Source organism: Castor canadensis, chromosome 14, assembly GCF_047511655.1.
Source record: "Castor canadensis chromosome 14, mCasCan1.hap1v2, whole genome shotgun sequence".
NCBI classification, from domain to species: domain Eukaryota; kingdom Metazoa; phylum Chordata; class Mammalia; order Rodentia; family Castoridae; genus Castor; species Castor canadensis.
This window is the reverse complement of record NC_133399.1, coordinates 34,268,115-34,285,923: the sequence shown is the minus strand read 5'-3', so window position 1 is coordinate 34,285,923 and position 17,809 is coordinate 34,268,115. Positions and strand designations below refer to the sequence as shown.

The 17,809-nt window shown below is 37.3% G+C and overlaps 1 pseudogene; it reads left to right on the top strand.

Moving 5' to 3' along the window:
- Positions 1–7,780: 7,780 nt before the first annotated feature.
- LOC109699773 (olfactory receptor 7G3-like) lies at positions 7,781–8,662 on the top strand (annotated as a pseudogene).
- The last annotated feature ends 9,147 nt before the right edge of the window (positions 8,663–17,809 follow it).

Here is a 17,809-nt window from a genome sequence, read left to right as displayed (position 1 = left end):
TAAAAGAAGTCCACCTTAAGGTGAACATTTGTTTAAATCAGCAAAGTTCCAATTTAGTACATATTTCAGCACACAAATGAGCAAAGAATCAGAATGTTGACATTTTGTAACTTAATGAGCTACTGTGTCTACAATAATTAAGAATCAAGGCAAGTGGGCATATGCATTTCCAAAAGAAAATGTTTAAGTATACTAGCCAAAAATTGAACTTAAGTCTACTCAAATATCTAAACTTGGGGTGTAAAATGCTAGATGGTAAATGTTTCAGGTTTTCTAGCAAAAGTTCAATTCTACTTTTGTGGTACAAAAAGAGCCATAAAAATGCATAAAGGATGGGCTGTGGTTAGTTTACTTATTATTTATAAAACAAGCAATAAGCAACATTCAGCCCCCACACTGTTTTCCCAAGCTGTATTCTAGATTATAGCACTAATAATCTTGTACTAGAATTATTTCCTTAAAGACACAAGGGAGAGGGAAATTGCTATAGTTGGAATATGGAATGCCCCCAAAGGCCCATATTTAAATGGCTCGGTCATCTGCTTACTCTGTTGGCGTTTGGCAGAAACTTTAAAAAGTGGGCCTGATGGAGGTGTCGAAGGCATCTCAAGCCATGCCCTCAAATGGAATTTTGGGATCCTGGTTTCTTTCCCTCTTTCATTCTCTAGCTCTAATGAGGGAAGTCTTACTCCATCATGATCTCCACCCATGGTGAGCCCCACAGGACCAAGGCAATGGTACTAACCAATCACATCCTTGAAACCTTAGCCAAGCAATCCTTTGTCTTTTTTTTTTGTTGTTGTGGTGTGTTGGTATACACTGTGGCATTTATAGAAGTTCTTACAATATATTAAGTATATTGTACTTGAATTCACTGCCTCCACCATTTTCATTCATCCTCTTTCCCCCATTCTTGGAATAGTTTCAATGGATATCCTTTTTGATTAACATACATGTATGCACAGCCTTTGCATCATATTCACCTCCCTTCACCATTTCCTCACCTCCACCCCATCCCAATGGACCAACTGACTCCCCAGACAGGATCTGTTCTGCATTTCTGGTCTCAGATTTTGTTTAGAAGAAGAAGAAAAAGAAGAATAAGAAAGAGGAGAGGAGGATGTGGAGAACATTTTTTACAGTTAAATATAGCTATACAGGGAGTTTTCTTGTGGCACTTCCTTATTTATATGTGTTATAGCACAATTTCGTTCATCTCTATTTGTTATATTTCTGCCTTAATCACTTTCTTATGGTGGTTTTAACGGGTTTAAAATTTTTATATTCATTCTTGTGTAGAAGGTACATCATATTTGTATTCACCTTCTTAACTTCCTCCTCTTACCCTTCCCCTTCACATGTGACCTCCCTTAGCATGACCTGTTTTTCATAATATTCTTGTATTTGTATTAGAGTTATGTTCCACATATAAGAGAAAAAAAATGTGACATTTGGCATTCTACACCTGGCTATCTTCACTTATGATGATGTTCTCCAGTTCCATCCATTTACATATAAACTACAAAAGTTCATTCTATTTTGTGGCTGAATAAAATTCTATTGTGTATAAAAACCACATTTTCTTGATCCATCATCAGTAGTGGGTCATCATGGCTGTTTCCATAGCTTAGCTATTGTGAATAATCATGGGTGTGCAGGTGCCTTGTTGTAACCTGATTTACATTCCTTTGTGTATATCTTAGAAGCAGAATTGCTGGATCATGTGGAAGTTCTATTTTTAGTTTTTTAAGGAGCCTCCATACAGTTTTCCATAGTGGTTGTACTTAATTTATATTCCTACAGGCAATGAATGAGTTTTCCTTTTTCACACATACTTGCCAATATTTGTTGCTGTTTGTGTTCTTGATAGTAGCTATTTTAATGGGTGAGATGGAATCTTAACATGGTTTTGATTTGCAATTCCTTTATGGCCAGAGATGCTAAGCTTTTCTTCATATGTTTTTTAGCCATTTGGATTGTGTCCTTTGACAAAGCTCTATTCATTTCATTTGCCTATTTCTTCATTGGGTCATTAATTTTGGTGGAGTTTTGTTTTTTTGAGCTCCTTGTATATTCTGGTTATCAGCTTCTTGTCAGCTATATAGCTGGGAAAGATGTCCTATCTTTGGGCAGCCTGTTCAATTTAGAGACCATTTCTTTTCTTGTGCAGAAACTTTTTAGTTTCGTGAAGTCCCATTTGTTAATCCTTTTTCTTAGTTACTGAACCTTTTGAGTTCTATTGAGGAAGTTACTGCTTACCACTGTATTCCCTCCCTGTTCTTTCCTACACTAGCTTCAGAGAAACAAGAATCCTTATCACTGTTGGTAAGAATGCAAACTAGTACAACCACTATGGAAGCAGTATGGAGATTCCTTAAAAATTAAAGATATAACAGCCATATGATCCAGTGATAGCACTCCTGAGCATTTACCCAAAGGCATGTAAATCAGGATACAACAGAGACATCTGTACACTGATGTTCATTGCCGCACTATTCACAATAGCCAAGTTTTGAAAACAACAAAAGTGGCCTACAACTGATGAATGGATCAAGAAAATGTACATATACACAATGGATACAATTGGAATACATCATGTTAAGTGAAGTCAGTCTTATAAACACAAAGGTCACATGTTTCTCACATACATAGAAGGTAGATCCAAAAGAAAAACACATACACAAAAGTAAACATGATCACATACAAACTCATATATAGAATATATTTTGTAATAGTGGAACTACTCTATAGAACATGAGGAAGGAATGATAGGAAAAGAGAATGATAGAGCATCACTAATATTGGAAAACATAACATCTGTGAAGGTAGAGAATCTAAGGATATATATTGAAAGTTGTTCAAAATGGAGGGGTAGGAGATAAAGGGGTAAGGGAGAGTAATGGAAGGGATTGAATGAGTCAAAGTAAAGTATACCCACAGTGGGGATACATTGAGAAACCCCGTGAACATCAACTCAAATATTACTCATGAAATACAGGACTGTAAGACAGGTACACTGTGTCAAGGGGTACAAATGAGAGGGAAGTGAATGAAGGAGATTAAGGTGAGCATATGTGGTTGATGTACTTCATATACCTATATGAAACAGAACAAAGAAACCTCTTGCAGTTGTTTTAAGTGGAGAAGGGAGGGAGTTGAGGTTACATATAATGGGGGCAATGTAACTAATGTACAATATAAGTCTAATAAAAATTGTCATTATGAATCCCCTCCTATATAAAGAATATATCATAATAAAATTTAAAAAGCAAAGTTTCAGGTCTTAAATTAAGTTTCTTGATCCACTTTGAGTTGTACTTTTACAGAGTGACAGACATAAGTCTACTTTCAGTTTTCTGCATGCAGATATCTAGTTTTCCCAGCAACATTTGCTAAACAGGCTGTCATTCCTCCATGGTATGCTTTTGCAGCTTTTGTTAAAAATCATGTGGGTGTAGCTGCATGGATATATATTTGGGTCTTCTGTTCTACTGGTCTCCATGTCTGTTTTTGTGCCAGTACCATGCTATTTTTATTGTTATGGCTCTGTAGTATAGTATGAACTTGGGTATTGTGATACCTGCAGCTTTGCTCTATTTGCTCAGCATTACCTGGGCTATCTGTGGTCTTTTGTGCTTCCAGATTGATTTTTCAATCTCTGTGATGAATATCATTGGAATTTTTATGTGAATTACATTGAACATGTGGATTGATTTTGGCAATATAGCTATTTTCAGAATGTTGATTCGACCAGTTCCTGAGCATGGGAGATCATTCCATCTTCTGTAATTTTCATTGATTTCTTTCTTCAATGGTTTTACTGTTGTAGTCTTTCACATCATTAAGTTTAATGCTAGGTATTTTATTTTTTTCAGGCTATTTTAAGTGGAATTGTTTTCCTATATTCTCAATCTGTTCGTTGTTGGTGTATAGAAAGGTGAGTAGTTTTTTTTTTTTAATTAATTTTGTGTCGTGCTATTTTGCTGAAGCTGTTTATGGTGTATAGGAGTTTTTGGTGGAGTGTTTTGGGTCTTTCATGTATAAAATCATGTTTTCTGCAAATAGGTGTTTTCTTACTTCCTTTCCAATTTGTATTCCTTTTATTTCTTCTTCCTGTTGTATTACTCTGATTAGGAATTCCAAAAGTATGTTGAATTGTTGTGTAAAGACTTGCCACCCTTGTCTCATTCTTGACTTTATTGGAAATGTTTTCAGTTTTTCCCTATTTAGTATGATGTTGGCTATAGGCTTGTCATGCATAGCCTTTATTATGTTGAAGTATATTCCTTCTTTTCCTACATACATCAGAGCTTTTATCATTAAGGGATGTTCAATTTTATTGAAGGCTTTTTCTGCATCTATAGAGATAACCATGTGTTTTTTGTCATTGCTTCTGTTAATATACTGTATTGCATATGTTGAACTATACCTGCATCCCTAAGGTGAAACCAATTTGATCATGGTATATGATCTTTTTGATATGATGTTGATTTCAGTTTTACAATATTTTATTGATGATTTTGTATCTATGTTCATTAAACAGATTGGGCTGTAATTCTCTTTTCATGTTGTGTACTTATCAGGTTTTTGGATAAGTGTAATGCTGGAAGAATGTATATTGTGCTGTTGCTGGATTGAATAGTCTGTAGATGTCTGTAAGGTCCATTACATCTATGGTGTCATTCAATTATTGATTTTCTTTGTAAATTTTATGTCTAGATGACTTATCCTTAGATAGTAGAGGAGTACTGAAGTGTTCCATCACCAATGTATTGGTGTCCATCTGTGTTTGTAAGTCCAGTAGTGCATATTTAATGAAGCTAGGTGCACCAACATTGGGTGCACATATGTTAACCTTTGTTATCTCCCCTTGAGGTATTGCTCCTTTTATTAGTATGAAGTGACCTTCTTTGTCTCTTCTGACTAATTTAGGTTTGAAGTCTACTTTATCTGATAAAAGTATTGCTACTTCTGTCTGCTTTGAGGGGACATTAACTTTGTAAATTTTCTTCCATCCTTTTACACTAAAGCAGTGTTTATTTCTGTCTGTAATATGGGTTTCTTGTGAACAACAGATTCTCAGGTCTTCTTTTTTAATCCAGTTTGCCAATTGGTGTCTTTTGGTGAGGGAATTGAGTCCATTCACATTCAGTGTTAATACTGAGAGGTGTAGTGATTCCAGCCACTTAGTTGTTTTTGATGTGCAGGGGTTTTTATATGGGTAAATAATTCTAAGCTACTCTTTGATTAGTTGTCTGCTCTTCTCTTGAGGTATTATAATTTCCATTCTTTCATAGCTATGTTTGTTTTCATCTTCTCTGTGTAGGATTCTGTTCAGAATCTTCTGTAGTAGTGGTGGTTTAGTGGCTATGTATTGTTTTGGTGTCTGTTTATACTGTAAGATTTTTCAGTTGTTGGGATTGAAGATGGATAGCAAGGATGGGGATAATGTGTAAAGTTAGTATAATAGAATATTCAGTGCATGGTGAGTGTGAAGGAGGTAAGAGAAGTATGGGGAAAGGGGGAGAAAGGAACAAAGTAGAGAAAATGAATGGAAAGAAAAAGAGAAAAGAAAAAAAATGGAAGAGCAAAAGGAAAGTGGAGCAAGGGAGGGCTAAGAAAAGTGGTATTTGTACAAAGTGTAAGAGGGAGATGGGTAAAAATATTTTGGAAAAAGAAAAACAAAGAAATGTAAAACAACTAAATAAAAAAATCAGTTCAATGAATGTTCTGGACTCATTTCAGATCTAGGTGCTGACACTCTTGGCCGGGCCTCACTCTGTCTCTGCCCTGACATCAGGTTGGTATGCTGTACTGTGTGGCAGTGAATGTTGCTCCTACCTATCAGACAGCTTTGGAGGGGATCAGCTTATGGAGTTTGAGCCTATTCTTTCCTTGGTGGGTGCAGGCGGGCTCTCCAAAGTGGTCCTACAAGGAGCTGGTATGTACCTTCTGCCCATGGGCAGGCCTGGGAGCTGGAATTTGGCTTTGTCAGTTTGAGCTAACTGCCAGTTTCTCCAGGGTAGTGGAATGTTTTCTTTTCACCAGAAAGTGGCCATGCTGCCTGCCTTGCACAGGCTGGGTCAGCTCAGGATTCCACAACCCCCCAAGACAGAGGTGAAATATTCTTTGTGCATATTTGGCCAGCAGTTTTGTCCAGAGGGGGGATGCAATCTGCCTACCACTGCGCTGGACTGTGGCTCCTGTCAGAGCACTTGATGTGGAGCTACAGCTTCACTCAGCTCTGGGACAGGAGAAGGGGCAGCACAGTAAGCTTGATGTCCATGAATTATGGCAGATCCAGTATGTCCCAGATACTTGCAGGACTTATTCTGCAGTTCTCTGTATTGAGATTTTGCTTTTCCAAGTTCCAAGACAGGAGAAAGGAAACCACCAATGAAAAAGAAAAAGGGAGGAAAGAGCAAAATGGCCTCCCAGAAGGCAGACCAGCAGGTCCTACTTGTCCTAGCTCCTGGGATGCTCTTTTTATTACGTGCTATAAAAAACTAATATAGTTGAGAATGATAATATTTCATTCTGAGTGAGGTTACCCAGGCTCAGAAAACCCAAAATTGTATGTTCTCTCTCATATGTGGACTTAGATCTAGGGCAAATGCCGTAATGTTGGACTTGGGTCACATGCTAAGGGGAGAGCACATTATGGGAGGAATGGGGATAGATAAGAAACCCAAAACATGAAAGTATCTAATGTCCCCACTGCAGAGGAACTAATACATTAACCTTAAAGTAACAGAGGTCAATATGGGAAGGTGATCAAGAACTAGTGAAAAGGTCAGATAGAGATGAATCAATTCGGGTTGTAATACACTTCTGCATGGAAGCAATGCTAGGACTCTCTCTACATAGTTATCCTTATCTCAACTAGCAAAAATGCTTTGTCTTTCTTATTACTACTTATGTGCTCTCTTCAACAAAATTGGAAACGTTGTAGGGGGAGAGGCAGGGGATGGGAGAAAAGGGGAGAAATGGCCCAAACAATGTATGCACATATGAATAAATAACAAAAACTAATAATATTAGTGTTGGTTGTTGAGCATTATGTGTAACCTATGTATTAGTAGTCTCTTAGTTGCCAAAAATAAAGCAGTGTTATCAGACCCATGCTGCCATGAATCTGAAGTATTTTTCTGAAATCATGAAGATAAGAGTATCAGATTCACTCAGCTGACCATCATCCTGCTAGTCTTTCCAACACTTTCTCTTTATAAGTTGATTTTTCTCAGGCGTTTGTTACAGTAACACAAAATACAAGAGTAATGTGTCTTTCTAGTCTATGGTACATATGTGAGTGTATTTGAAAAAGAAAAGGTAGGAAATAAACCTTGGTTATTATAGCTAACAACAATGAATAATGCAGTTTTAATGTCTAGAAGAGAGGTTCTTTTTTATTTTATAAAGTGCACTTTTATCTTGAAAAGAGCTACTTGAATACATTTTCCAGAAAGAAATGGTACATGTATGAGATGGTACATATGATATTTACGTGGTTTTGATCATTATACAATAATGTATCCATGCATGAGAATATAACATTTAACCTCATAAAAGTATACAATTATTATGTGCCAATTGAAAATTTGGGACAGGAGAGTGGATTGGGGGAATATCTGTTGAGTGAAATTCAACGCAAGAAAAGGAGAAGGGAAATGAGTGGTAAGAAAGAAAGACTATCTGCTTTGATTTACCAACACAGACAAGATTAAGAAAGTTTTTCTAGAGTTATTTCTTATAACTTTAATCTTCTGTCAGATCCATCAACATGTATCCAGCAAATCTCTCAGACACTACAGTATTCCTTTTCCTGGGACTCTCAGAGAATCCAGACCTGTATCCCATCATCTTTGGACTGTTCCTGTCCATGAATGTGATCACTGTGCTTGGGAACCTGCTCATCATCCTGGCTGTTGGCACTGATTCCCATCTCCACACTCCCATGTACTTCTTCCTCTCCAACCTGTCCTTGCCTGACATCTGTTTCATCTCCAGCACAGTCCCAAACATGATTGTGGGCATCCATCCTCACAACAGAGCCTCACCCTATGTGGGCAGCCTGACACAGATGTTTATTTACATCATTTCTGGAAATACAGATAATATGCTTCTGACTATAATGGCCTATGACCGGTTTGTGGCCATGTGTCATCCACTGAGGTACAATGTCATCATGAACCCCAATGTCTGTGTGCTCCTAGTTCTTCTATCACTCATTAGTGTCCTGGCTCCCCTGCTTCATACTTTCATGGCACTGCAGCTCTCATTCTGCACAGACCTGGGAATTCCTCACTTTTTCTGTGAACTGGTTGATATTCTCAGGCTTGCCTGTTCTGAAATCCTCATGAATAACATCCTGGTGTGTGTGTTGGCCATCCTCTTGGGAGTTGCTGCCCTCTCTGGCATAATTTTCTCCTACACTCAAATTGTGTCCTCTGTCCTGAAAATTCCATCAGTTGGTGGAAAGCATTAAGCTTTCTCCAACTGTGGGTCACACTTCCTTGTTGTTTCCTTGTTCTCTGGAACAAGTTTTGGAGTTTACTTGACTTCTACCGGTATCCACTCCTCCAGAAAAAGTGCCATTGCCTCAGTGATGTACACCGTGGTCACCCCTATGATGAATCCTTTCATTTACAGCCTGAGGACATGATGTGAGCTGTGAGGCACCTCATGTCTAGAGTGACACCTTTCCACTGATGCATCAGCTGCTTTGGACTTACACCATAAGTAACGCCAAAGTGAAATAGGTAATGAGTGAATCAGAAAGCCTGACCAAAGTCCTTGCATATATGAGACCAGAGATCATATTTTTAAGGTGAAATTTTGGGAATCAGTCCACTTGTGTTACAATTCTACATGTGCTATACCATACCTGTGTTTCTATTTAATATTCACCTCTATTATTTTTTTCATACTTGTAAAAGAGGAATTGTTAGATTAGTTCAAATATAATTGTGAAACAGAAAAATAATGTTTTGGCCAGTGAGAGAACTCATCTACAATGGAATTCACAACAGATTGTAATGAAACTGAAAACTTTTTTTTACTTAATGATACTGTTAGCTGTGGTAGTGTATACTGCAGTACCTTAAATGCCTGTGGTGATGGCTTAACCAAATCTACTGTACTACCAGTTCTGAAATCATTGTATGCAAAATTTTGTTTAATACATACTTGATAATAAAGAAGTATTGTTTCTGTATTTAATATACTGTATATTTTATTTTATCTTATGCTTTTTATCAGAAAAATGAATTTATTCTCATATGGCCAAGCAGAGAACCTAGCTAATTTAACTACTTAGAGCACACAAGAGTGTTACAACATATAGGAGGTGTAATTCATGCACATTTTATTATTTTAACATGTACTTCAATTTTTCTAAACACCTTTTGGCAGCACCCTCATGTCTGTGGGTGTCATACCTCTGGTTCCTGACTTAATTTTGTGTTTTTTATCATCATGGTCCTAAGCACAGTAGGCTGTTTGTGTGTGGGGGAGTGTGCATGTGTGTGTGTGTAGTCTAAATATGTGTGTCAGAAAGCTTGGATATAGTGTTCAATACTACTATGGATTTTGTAATCACACTCTTGTGTTTTCATAGCAGCAATAGTTCCTAATTACATGTTTGTCAGAACCATTCCCTGTCTTTAAATGGTGCATCGCTCCATTTGGGTAGATTTTAGGTATTCCACTCTATGAGGGGAATACATACAGTTGCATAAAGACAAAAGTCTCAACTTCAAAATTTTCAAATAATTATGACAATTCTCACCTTTCCTAATAAATAGTTCAGAGATGGGGAAAGCCCAGGAAAAAACCCAGAGTGATTTATTCCTCTCCTTCATGAGTTACTTTCTTCCCCCCACTTCCTGATTACTTGTGAGGGGATCACAGACACAGAAGGAAACAGAAAATGAATTATCTTTCTTTGCTTTCTTCCTGACACAGATCATCTTTCCAATTCTCATCCAGAAACTTTTGTTTGCTTATTTTTGAGACACTACCTTGGTACATAGCCCAAGTGGCCTTGAATTTGCAATCCTCCTGCCTCCATCTCCCAAGTGTTGGTATTATAGGCATACATCAGCATACTAGGCAGAAAGCATTTTTAATTAACATGTAACATTGTTTTTTTACTTATGGGTTATAATATGATAATTCAATGCATACATATATATGTATGTATATATGTATGTATGTATAATGATCAAATTTTTTTCTCTCTTAAAACAATTATGATTTCTGTGCTGGGAGTCTTTGAACTTCTCTTTTCTACTTATTTAAAATATACAATAAATTGTTGGAGATTATCGTTAATCTACTGTATTATGGAATTTTAGAACTTATTCTTCTTACATAAGGAATTTAGTAACCATTACTTAAACTACTGCTCCTCTTCCCTAACCTTCCTAGAATCTATGTGTACTCTTCTATTATCTACTTCTATGAGATCATTTTATCAATCATAATATATGAGGGGAACCTGTGTTATTTTTCAAACTACACCTGCACTGTTTTACTTAATAATATTCTCCAGTGTCATATATGCTGGTGCAAGTCATGGGATTTCATTTATCTTTATGGCTGAATAACATCCAATTGTATGCACTAACAAAATTTTGAGTTAATATTGGTATAGGGTGATATACATGGATCTAGTTTCAGTTTTTTGCAGGCTGCTAACCAGTTTTCCCAGCAGTTTTTGTTGAAGAGGCTGCTATTTCTCCAACGTATATTTTTAGCTCCTTTGTCAAAGACAAGTTGGTTATAGTTGTCTGGCTTCATATCTGGGTCCTCAATTCTGTACCACTGGTCTTGATGTCTGTTTTTGTGCCAGTACCATGCTGTTTTTATTGTTATTGCTTTGTAACATAGTTTGAAGTCAGGTATTGTGATACCTCCAGCATTGTTCTTTTGACTGAGTATTGCCTTAGCTATTCATGGCCTCTTGTGTTTCCATATAAATTTAAAGGTAGATTTTTCAATCTCTTTAATGAATGTCATTGGAATTTTGATGGGAATTGCATTAAACATGTAGATTACTTTTGGGAGTATCGACATTTTTACTATGTTGATTCTACCAATCCATGTGCATGGGGGATCTCTCCACTTTCTATAGCCTTCCTCAATCTCTTTCTTCACAAGATTATAGTTTTCCTTGTAGAGGTCATTCACATCTTTTGTTAGGTTTACACCTAGGTATTTGATTTTTTTTGAGGCTATTGTAAATGGAATTGTTTTCATACGTCCTTTTTCAGTTTCCTCATTGTTAGTGTATAGAAGTGCTAATGATTTTTCTATGTTGATTTTACATCCTGCTACCTTGCTGTAGCTATTGATGATGTCTAGAAGCTTCTGAGTAGAGTTTTTTGGGTCTTTAAGGTATAGGATCATGTCATCTGCAAATAAGGATATTTTGACAGTTTCTTTACCTATTTGTATTCCTTTTATTCCTTCTTCTTGCCTAATTGCTCTGGCTAGGAATTCCAGTACTATGTTAAATAGGAGTGGAGATAGTGGGCATCCTTGTCTGGTTCCTGATTTTAGAGGGAATGTTTTCAGTTTTTCTCCATTAAGTATAATGCTGGCTGTAGGTTTGTCATATATAGCTTTTATAATGTTGAGGTACTTTCCTTCTATTCCTAGTTTTCTTAGAGCTTTAATCATGAATGGTGTGGGATCTTATCAAAGGCTTTTTCTGCATCTATTGAGATGATCAAGTGGTTTTTGTCTTTGCTTCTGTTAATGTGGTTTATTACATTTATTGATTTTCATATGTTGAACCACACCTGCATCCCTGGGATGAAGCCTACTTGGTTGTGGTGAATAATCTTTTTGATGTGTTGAATTCGGTTTGCCATTATTTTGTTGAGGATTTTTGCGTCAATGTTCAGTAAGGAGATTGGCCTGTAGTTCTCCTTTTTGGAGGTGTCTTTGCCTGGTTTTGGGATATTGGTAACACTGGCTTCATAAAATGTGTTTGGCAGTTTTCCTTCCCTTTCTATTTCATGGAAACGTTTAAGGAGGGTTGGTATCAGTTCTTCTTTAAAGGTCTGATAGAATTCAGCAGAGAATCCATCAGGTCATGGACTTTTCTTTTTAGGGAGACTGTTGATTCCTGCTTCAATTTCATTTTGTGTTATAGATCTATTCAGGTGATTAATTTCCGCTTGGTTCAGTTTTGGATGATCATATGTATCTAGAAATCTGTCCATTTCTTTAAGATTTTCAAACCACTTATTTGAATATAAGGTTTTGAAGTAGTCTCTAATGATTTCCTGGACGTCCATGGTGTTTGTTGTTATCTCCCCTTTTGCATTCCTAATTCTACTAATTTGGGTTTTTTCTCTCCTCATTTTAGTCAGGTTTGCCAGGGGTCTATTGATCTTGGTTATTTTTCCAAAGAACCAACTTTTTGTTTCATTAATTCTTTGTATGGTTTTTTTGGTTCCTATTTTGTTGATTTCAGCTCTTATTTTTATCATTTCTCTCCTTTTATTTGTTTTGGGATTTGCTTGTTCTTGTTTTTCTAGGAGTTTGAGATGTATCATTAGGTCATTGATTTGGGATCTTTCGGTCTTTTGAATATATGCACTCATGGCTATAAACTTTCATCTCAGGACTGCCTTTGCTGTGTCCTATAGGTTCTGGTAGGTTGTGTTTTCATTTTCATTGAGTTTCAGGAACTTTTTAATTTCCTTTTATTTCTTCTATGATCCATTCATCATTAAGTAATGAGTTATTTAGTTTCCAGCTGTTTGCATGTTTTTTGTCTTTACTTTTGTTGTTGAGTTCTACTTTTACTGCATTGTGATCAGATAGTATGCATGGTATAATTTCTATTTTCTTATATTTCCAGAGGCTTGCTTTGTGTCCTAGGATATGATCTATTTTGGAGAAGGTTCCATGGGCTGCTGAGAAGAATGTATATTTTGTAGAAGTTGGATGAAATGTTCTGTAGACATCAAGTAGTTCCATTTGATCTATTGTACATTTTGGATCTTGGATTTCTTTATTGATTTTTTTTGTTTGTATGACCTATCTATTGATGATAATGGAGTGTTAATGTCTCCCACAACCACTGTGTTGGCGTTAATATATGCTTTTAGGTCTTTCAGGGTATGTTTGATGAAATTGGGTGTGTTGACATTGGGTGCATACAGGTTGATGATTATTATTTCCTTTTGGTCTATTTCCCCTTTTATTATTATGGAGTGTCCTTCTTTATCTCATTTGACCAATGTAGGTTTGAAGTCTACTTTGTCAGAGATAAGTATTGCTACTCCTGCCTGTTTTTGGGGGCCATTGGCTTGGTAAATCTTCTTCCAGCCTTTCATCGTAAGCCCATGCTTATTTCTGTCAGTGAGATGGGTCTCCTGTAAGCAACAAATTGTTGGATGTTCCCTTTTAATCCATTTCATCAAGCAGTGCCTTTTGATGGGTGAATTAAATCTGTTAACATTAAGTGTTAGTACTGATATGTATGTGGTGATTCCTGTCATTTAGTTGTCTTAGTTGTTTGAAGGTTTGATTGTGTGTATCTAAGTTGAAGTTACTCTCTACTCTCTTGCTTTTTCTTTTCCTGTGGTTTGGTGCAGCCTGTCTTTTCATGGTTAAGTTGGGTTTCATTTTCTGTGTGCAGAATCCCTGGAAGAATCTTTTGTAGTGCTGGCTTTGTGGTCACATATTGTTTTAGTTTCTGCTTATCATGGAAGACTTTTATTGCTCTATCGATTTTGAATGATAGTTTTGTTGGGTAGAGTATTCTCGGGTTGAAGTTATTTTCTTTCAGTGCCTGGAAGATCTCACCCCACAGTCTTCTTGCTTTTAATGTTTCTGTTGAGAAGTCTGCTGTGATTTTGATGGGTTTACCTTTGTATGTTACTTGTTTTTTCTCTCTTACAGCCTTCAATATTCTTTCTCTAGTTTCTGAACTTGTTTTAATGAAGATATATCATGGGGTAGTTCTATTTTGATCTGGTCTGTTTGGTGTACTGGAGGCCTCTTGCATCTGTATGGGAATATCTTTCTCTAGATTTGGGAAATTTTCTGTTATTATTTTGTTGACTATATTACACATTCCCTTCTCTTGCACCTCTTCTTTTTCGATGCCCATGATTCTCAAGTTTGGTCTTTTGATGGAGTGAGTTCTTCCATTTTCTTTTCACAGGCCTTGAGTTGTTTAATTAATAGTTCTTTGGTTTTTCCTTTAATTACTATTTCATCTTCAAGTTCTGAGATTCTGTCTTCTGTTTGTTCTATTCTGCTGGATTGGCCTTCCATTTTGTTTTGCAGTTCTGTTTCATTCTTTTTTCTGAGGTTTTCCATATCCTGGGTGGTTTCCTCTTTAATGTTGTCTATTTTTGTCCTGAGTTCATTTACCTGTTTATTCATCTGTTCTCTGTTTCACTTTGGTGTTTATGCAGTGCTTCTATGGTTTCCTTTATTTCTTCTTTTGCTTTTTGAAATTCTCTATTTTTGTTGTCTTGGAATTTCTTGGGTGTCTCCTGTACATTTTGGTTGACCCTATCCATTATCATCTCTATAAAATTCTCATTGAGTACCTGTAGTATGTCTTCTTTTAAATTATTCTTGTGGGCTTCATTGAGTCCTTTGGTATAGTTTATCTTCATTTTCTTAGAGCCTGGATCTTAGTATCTGTTTTCTTCATTCCCTGTGGTTCCTGTACTAATATTTGCTGTGGGGAAACTGGTTTCCCTGTTTTTTCTGTCTTCCTGTCATTGTCTTTGGTGTTGTTACTGTCCCTGTACTGTGTGCAATTAAGTATTTTCTAGGTTGTAATAATAACAATGGTAATATTTAGAATGGAAGGGTGAGCAGAGATGGAAAGCAAGAAGTTAAAGAAAAGGGAAAAACAAATAAACAGACAAGAGGAGAAAACAGAACAAGGAATCAGAGAAGAAAGTTTCAAAGGTATAAACAGGGAGCATTAGTGTACTAATCGACAGTAAGCTGAAAAGGCATTAAAGAGATAGAGAGAGGATTGAAAATAAAAAATAAAAAAAAGATAAGAATAAAATTAAAAAATAGGTAAATGAAAGAAACATCTATATATAAATATAAAATAAAATGAAAAATAGAAAATTTAAAAAAACAACCAAAAAAACAAAAAACCTCTAAGTTCAAATGTAATGAAGTTTCAGTCTTAATAATTTGGGTGTCCGTCTCAGTCTCCAATCCTGCAGATGGTGCCTCAGATGTTGTTCTGTAGTTGTCTCATCAAAGGGGATGCATAAAGTAGAACAAAACTACACATACACACACACACACACACAAACCGCATCAAGTGTCCCAAGTTCAAATGCAATACAGTTTCAGTAAGTTTTTCAGCATGCAGGTGTAATTCGGTTGTTCTCTCATCAAAGGTAAGGAGAAAAATAGAAAAAAAAAAGAGTCTGGAGACAGTTCTGTGAATGGTATCTGCGGCTGTGGCTTGCCTGCCCGCTGCTGTCAGTCTGCTGTTGCTGGAGGCATTATTTATGAAGATCTTTGGGGTGAGGTTAGCACTCACCTGGCCCTGCAGGCTTTGTTTACTCAGAGTTCTCCTGTGCGTGAGCCTCTGCTACAAGCTTTCCCCTTTCCAAGCACACTGGGAAAGGTGACAGTGCACCCGCGTTCTCAGGTCTGCGTGTTTATTTACAGTTCATGTGGGAAGTGGGTCTTCCCCCTTCTCCTGTGCAGTTTTCCTCCCACTGCCACTTTTACAAGCTTTTCTGCTCCTGATTACTGGGCGGTGTTGCTGCTCCTGCCAGCCACCATGTTTGTTTACAGCTCACGTGAGAAGTGGGTCTTCCCTCCTCTCCTGTGGAGTTTTCCTCCCTCCACCACTCTCACAAGCTTTCCTGCTCCTGATTGCTGGGCAAGCGCCCCCGCTCCCACTGGAGCCTCCCCTGCCTGCCCGGCTTGTTTATTTACAGTTCTGGGAAGGATTCCCTTCCCCCAGTCTTAGGTGCTCAGTGCGCCCCACCCTCTTTCCCACGTGTTTATTGTTTTTATTGCTTATTAGTCAGTTTCTCTTTTTTCCCTGGGTGGAGGTCAGTCTGTCCAGGGGGCTATGCTGCTCTGGCCCAGGGTTGTCTGTGGGACTACTGTGGTACTGTGAAGCTCACCTTGTCATCTTCCCAAGCCAACTTAACGCGGGAAACTGGTGGCCCGAGGGCCCTCCTTGTTTCTCCATTTAACGTGAAGTGGAGATTCTGTGCGGTGGCTGAAGGTGTGGAGGGGTCAAAGATTTGCGTTTTCTTGGTGATTTTGCCTGCAAACTGTGTCTCCAGTGTCTCTGCAAGATTTCACTATAGGAGGCTCACTTTCTGCTTCCTCCCTCTAGCCGCCATCTTGGAATCCCCCAGGTCTTTTCTTTTAATATTCATAATTGTTTACTCTCACTTTTGTACTCTAGCTTCAATGATATCTAACTTCTACTTAGACACCATGTTTTCTTTCTGTACAGGACTAACTCTGATTGATGTTGCCCTCTAATTACAAGCACCTGTCCCCTAATGTAGATATTACCTTAAAGTAATCCTTCATTGCCCACTATAGTGGCACTCCAAACAAAGGACCATCCAAAAGTTTAGGAATAGCTACAGTTGTAGAAACCTTATAGGAAAATTAAACAGAAAACTTTCTATTACTTTTATAAATGAAAATTTAGATTCTTTATCCTTCCTGCTACACTTGGCAGGCCTCCTTCTGATGTTTCTATCTATGTTTATTTTCTAAACCAGATTTGTCTCTTCCAGGATAGAAGCCATTAAGACACCAATCATGAGTTAACAGGGCTATTGAGCTCTGCAGATGAACCAGATGTCCATGAACAAATTTGATGGTTCCAGACAATAATTCAGAAAACAAGACTCAACTTCTGTCAAAGGAGCCCCAAAGGAAGCAAATGGGAGGGACAATGTTCAGTTTGCAGTTTGGTCTGCTGTCCCTTGTCAGCTCAAAGCAGATTCAGAAGGACACCAGCCCCTCAGTAATCTCAAAAAGATTTTTTGGGGGATATTGTCTCTCAGGTGGAAGTTGAGGCAGTTCAGGATTCTTAGAAGATATGACTTAAGATTGTATTTCAGATTGAAAATTCCTCTCTTTCTCTGAGCCTTCTGTAAAATTGCAGATGTGTGTAGGTTATTCACACCCTTCTACAAAGACAACTCAAACCACCCTCAGCTGATCAAGGGAGCGTGAATGCTTCTCATCACTCATCAATTATTGGTTGGGAATCACCAGATTCTTCCCTTATCATAGGTAGGCACAGTTTTAATAGCACCTGGAAAATAGAAAGATGCTGTCTGTTTCCAGCTTACAAATGGACTCACCATGTCTCCTTTTCTGATTCCAGTCCCTAACTTTTAATAAACTCCATTTATGCACATGTGTCCTGTCCTGGATTCTTCCATGTGAGACACAAGGAATTTGGAAATCTTCTGAACAGAGACTGCACCATTGCCATAAACACATGGACCTGTGTGATTGGTGATTACCATAATGTTGTGAGATATTTATGGATTCAAAGCTAGTTTGCCTCCAGCACCAACCTGCAGAGTGGTTTTGTAAGAAACCTCTTTCCAGGTCTAACAGTCTTCTGTTAAAATCCTTAAGGGTAATTTATGTGTGGGATCTCATTATTTTCAGATACATATATTTTGCTTCCTCCTTTCCTAACTACATCACTTTTATTTATCTTGATTTATTGCTGAGCTAAGATCACAAGCACTATATTTGATAGGAGTAGATATAGTAGATACTGTTCTCTCATTTTTTATTTTAATGA